The sequence below is a fragment of the Myripristis murdjan genome, chromosome 13, assembly GCF_902150065.1.
Source record: "Myripristis murdjan chromosome 13, fMyrMur1.1, whole genome shotgun sequence".
Lineage (NCBI taxonomy): Eukaryota > Metazoa > Chordata > Actinopteri > Holocentriformes > Holocentridae > Myripristis > Myripristis murdjan.
Genome location: NC_043992.1, coordinates 38,287,059 through 38,292,662, shown reverse-complemented (window position 1 = coordinate 38,292,662; position 5,604 = coordinate 38,287,059).

Sequence of the window (5,604 nt, the reverse complement as noted above, 5' to 3'; positions counted from 1 at the left end):
CCTGGGGTTTTCTCTGTTCAGCTTGTGAAGTGTGATGCCCTTACCAAAAAGGAGTATACTCAAGTATACTTATAAGTATACTTTTTATGAACTAAGTATACTTTCTGTGAACTAATACTTAGGTAAGTATACTTTTCAGATACCTCTCCACTCAGCTATTTGATTCAAGTAAGGATATGGCAACTCAGTGGCCTAGTGGTAGAGTGTCCGCCCTGAGACTGTGGGAGGTTGGGGGTTCAATCCCCAGCCGGGTCATACCAAAGACTCTAAAAATGCTGCCCATTGCCTCCCTGCTTGGCACTCAGTATTTGGGGTTGGAATTGGGGGGTTAGATCATGAAATAATTCCCGAGCACGGCACCGCTGCTGCCCACCGCTCCCTCAGGGGATGGGTCAAACGCAGAGAACTAATTTTGCATCCTTATGCAATATGAAAACAGTTTAATTCAAGTATAAGTAAAGTATATTTCAAGTACATTGAGTATACGAATGGTTTACTTTAAGTAAAAGAGTAGTACAACTCAAGTACAGGAAATAGTATAATTTAAGTATACTTATATATAAGTAAAGTAACCTTGAAGTTTACCCGAGTATACTCAAAAATGGGCCAAATCAGGGTACTTTTAGTGTAAGTATACTTTGTAAGTATACTAACTAGTACATATGTAAGTACACTACTAGTACATACATACAAGTATACTTGGTAAGGAAAGTATACTTGATAAAGTATACTCAAACTCCACTTAAGTATACTTGGAAAGGTAAACTAGAAGTTTACTTCTTTTTGGTAAGGGTGGTTTAGTACACCTGACTTTGTTTTAGAGTTGGTTCGGTTTTCAGCCGCTGCTAGATGGCAGCAGAGCCTCAGAGGACAGGAATCACACACGTTTGTGAGTCCATGATATGATATGATATGATATGATATATTTCCATGAGCTGCATCTTTTAGCTGTGATAACTAAATATTCCAGCAGTAGTCTGTGTTAAACATAATCATGTCTGGGTGATTAAAAATGGTTTGACTTCAATTTACAACTTTTTCCACCTTTAAACAGAATGAATATATATATATATATATATATATATTTTTTTTTTTTTTTTTTTTTTTTCCAGTGTTTTTATGTGACAGTGGCCAAATAATGACTGTTGGAGGCTCTCTGTTCTGTGTAAATGGGTGGAGCAGGGCTTGTCCTTCGCACTATTGTGATCAGTGTGTGTAACACATTCCTTCATGGGAGGAATGTGGGAAAAGAAAAAGAAAAACCGAACGCCCAGATAAATCAATGATCCGGCAGGACCGGTCGGACCGGCTCGACACCGAGCTCATCACAGATTGAACAGGTTTCTGGTTTATGTTGTAAAACTAATGGCTGCATGAGAGCGTGAACCAACGTGTGTATGTGTGTGTGTGTGTGTGTGAGTGTGTGGAGCTCCTATGCCTCGACTGACCACCAGCTACCCCAAAAGTGGAAGAGGGACAGGACTGAGGGAGAGAGTGGGCCGGGACTGGGCCTGCAAATGGATGGAGAGAAGGAAGGAGGGCAGGGAGGGAGAGCCGCAGAGGTATGAAACCTGTGTGTGTGTGTGTGTGTGTGTGTGTGTGTCTGTAAATCAACTGTTCTTTCATTTGATTGAGCTTCTGAGTGGTCCGTCTCTGATTGTGTGAGGTGAAACGGCGGCTGCTTCTTGGCTTTGATCAGATCACTACTCAAGGTGTCTTTTTTTTTTTTTTTTTCGGCTACATTAGTGAGATATCTGTCACCACCAACATCTGATAGGTGACCTGTACACATCTATAGTTGGAAAGTAACTAATTACAATCACTCAAGTAATGTACTTTCAACTCAAAATGAAATACTGGCTCTTTACTTTTTAATTTTGTACTCTTTAGTGCACTATTTTTATCTGATGGCTGGAGGTGCTAGAATAAACTTGTCCATGCAAAACATTAAATCTAATGCATTGCTGGAGTGTAAACTAGCCAACAGTATTATTGAATAAAGGATAATGCATCAATAATTCAATACTGAAAGCAACCAGTCTTTATAGTAAGTAATTTTTACATCCATTTTACTGCTAATGCTTCTATACCTTTATTGAAGGACCATTATAAACAGATGATTTTTATTTTCCATTAAGGTGTTGCTGGATTTTTAGTATTTTTTCCACCACTCTATGCATCTGCATTGAACATTCACTACCCTGAAGAAATTCATATGAAACTGGGATTCAGGCCGTATTTTTTTTTTTATTAATCTCCTTTTCCAATCAGCCACTAATGAATATCCCTCCTCTCATTTTCACTTTTTGTCAGTCTTTTCTTTGTCTATCACCATCTCTCTTGTTTTTACCTCTGCAGGTCAAACCAGCCGCCTGCTGGTTTCCAGTCTCAGACTCTGAGGCCCGGCCTCCGTTGGCGACGCCGGTACACTTTAGCTCTGGTGGTTGCAGTGTGGTTGGTTTGCCAGGTGGAGGCGCCGTTGCACCCCTCTGTCAGTCCTGTGGAGGCGTGCTGGAGGCTCCTGCTGGTCTGCATTCTGTGCGTGGTCCTGTTTGCCTGTGCCCGTGCCCTGAAGTGGCGCCTGCGGCTCCGACAGGCGGAGGTGAGCGCTGCCTCGCGGCTCCCGTGTCACCTGACCTGCTGCTGCTTTAATCATGCTCCTCTGGTTAAGCCATTTCCATTTGAATTCAAGGGGGAGCCTCCTCAGAGGACGCGGCAAGAGCTTTCAGCAGAACACGCTCATCACCTGTATTCATGGTGAGGAAAAAATATCATTGTCTAAACAGCAACACCTCCTAATTTAAGATTATGCTTTGCCACGTTTGCCTTTATGAGATAAGAGGAAGAGAAATCATGTGGATCAGTAACAGATCATACTGTTTTACTCACCGTGTGTGTTCAGGTGTTTTGGAAGAGTTGGTTTACAGTGTACAGGTAGGTCTGGTTGTGTAGAATAACAAGAACAGAAAAAGGAGAATAGAGTGAGAGTGTGAGGGCCCCACACCAAGGTTTGCTTTGGGCCCCTAAATCACTTAGTCCACCCCTGTTTTGGGCGTCAACCCTCAATTTTTTCTGAGTAAATATTATTCTGTCAATGTGTTATACAGTGGTCCCTTGTTAATCTGCAAAAAATAACCCGCAATAGGCGAAATCCGCGAAGTAGTCAGCTTTATTTTTTACAATTATTCTAGATGTTTTAAGGCTGTAAAACCCCTCACTACACACTTTATACACTTTTCTCAGACAGGCATTAACATTTTCTCCCTTTTCTCTCTTGTTTAAACTCTCAAAGTTCAAACCTTCGTAGAAAAATAAGTCCAGTAAAAAAAAAAAAAACATGCAAAATTGCTTTAAAAAAAATCCACGAAACTGCGAGGCCTCGAAAGGTGAACCGCGTTATAGCGAGGGACAACTGTACAGAGTACACTCACATGAGCTCATTCAAATTGTTTTGAAAGTTTATTAAAGGATATCTGACCATCCACAGTACAGGTTGCTCTCATAGTCGTCTTATTTTGGAGGCCTAGTCTGGATCAAGTGACTCAGCATCAAACTGTGGCTCCGCTGAGGCGCCTCAGGTTTCAGAAGGCAGTGTCAAAATGCCTGTTATGGAGGAAAAGTGCTTACTGGACCTTTAATAAGTATTTTTTTCCTTTACTCTTCAGCCCTTAGGCGGGCTCCTTTTCCATTTAGATCCTGTTTTCAACTCTGATTTGAGACAGCGTACACAAAGTGCTGCCTTGGTTAACTCAGGTGCAATTTCAGACCTTTTTATTCATAATTTTGTTGAATATGAATATGAAGGCTGCACAAAGTCTTACATTTTGTCATCCAGTGACTCAGGAGTTAGGTTTCCCCCAATCGTGTTTAAATTTAATGCTTTTTCACGACTGGAGTGCCATTTTTTAAATGAAACTTGTCATTAATTATAATATAATAATATAATAAAACTTTATTTGTATAGCACCTTTCATACAAGAATTGCAGCTCAACGTGCTTCACAATAAAAAGAACATTTGAAAACACATTAAATAAAACATTAAAAAGAATAAAACACAGCACGGGGTGGAATTAAAAAGAAAAGGCTAAAAATTGAAATAAAATTTGAAATAAAAACAAAAGATGCAAATAAAACAATAAAAGACAACAGTGTGGAATAAAATAGGAGCTGGTTAAAGGCTAGAGCGAAAAGGTGGGTCTTTAATCTTCTTTTAAAGATATCAGGTGAGCTGGCTTCCCTGATGTCTAAAGGTAGTCTATATTATATATACATATTTATATATATATATATATATATATACTGTCTATATTTACATAGGCTGTTTATATTTTTCTCTATATTTTTATATTTACTGCTTATATATATATATATTATATTTATTATTTATTACACATATACTACTTACTTATATATAGGCTGTTTATTTATACTTATTATATATATACTATTTATATTTTTATTTATATTTTTATTTACATTTATATATGCTGTTTACATTTATTTACATATACTGTTTATAGTTTACATACTGTTTATATCCACACATACTGTCTATATATACTGTTTATACCTATATATATATATATATATATATATATATATATATATATATACTGTTATATATCTTATATATCTTATATTCTATATTTACACTTATATTTACACTTCTTTTTCTGGTCTTTTTTTCGGGGGGGGGGGGGTTTGGCTTATACCGGGACCTGAGTGCTAATTTCGTACCACTAGCATGTAAGTGTGAACTGGTATGACAATAAAGTTCCTTGAATCCTTGAATCCTTGAATCCTTGAATCCTAGTGTGCTCCAAAGCTTAGGGGCGTAAGGAACAAAGGCGGCATCCCCAGTTTTCCTTCGACTGTTGTAGGGAACCAATAAGCCAGCAATTGTCAGGCTAACCCACTCACTTCAGATTTATTCATGCTCTCACAAGTTCCCTTGTTTGTCTAGTTTGCCCAGAGCGAGCCCCGCGGGCCCCTGCGTCCCCCTGGCCCTCGCCCTGACCGACGGCCTGCTGCTCTGCGTGCTCCAGGAGCCGCTGCCAGACCCGAGCCTGCTGCACATCCAGGCTCTGCTCGGCAGGCTGGAGGTGAGGTGGCACCGTAAATCACCTGAGAGCAATGAAGCATTATAAAGTATTTCATCCCACACAATCAGCAGCCTCCAGCCATATCCGTCATCTCCGGTGTTTCCAATTGCTCTTTGCATGTAGATCACTGTGTGGAGTCTTTGTTGTTAACATTATGATGATCAGACCCTGCACTTCAGCATGCGTGGCACACACAAGGTATTCTAGCCCGCGGCAGCACACACATCACTGAGCTGCTGTCATCTGCACTCTGAGCTCAGCAGGCAGGCGGAGGAGAGGAATCCTCTTCCCTCTCTGCCTTTCTTTATATCATTTTCCTTCTTGTCATGTTTTTGTCACCGTGCAGTTTGTCATCCAATTCTCCTGCGTTTTGCTTTGCTGCTTGTTTTCTTTATTTCCTTGTTTCTCTAGAGGCATGATGCTTCCACAAACTTGTTTTTTTTTTTTTTTGCTCTTTTTATCTCCCTCGCAGAATCAATATTTTTCTGCTCTTCTTCTCTG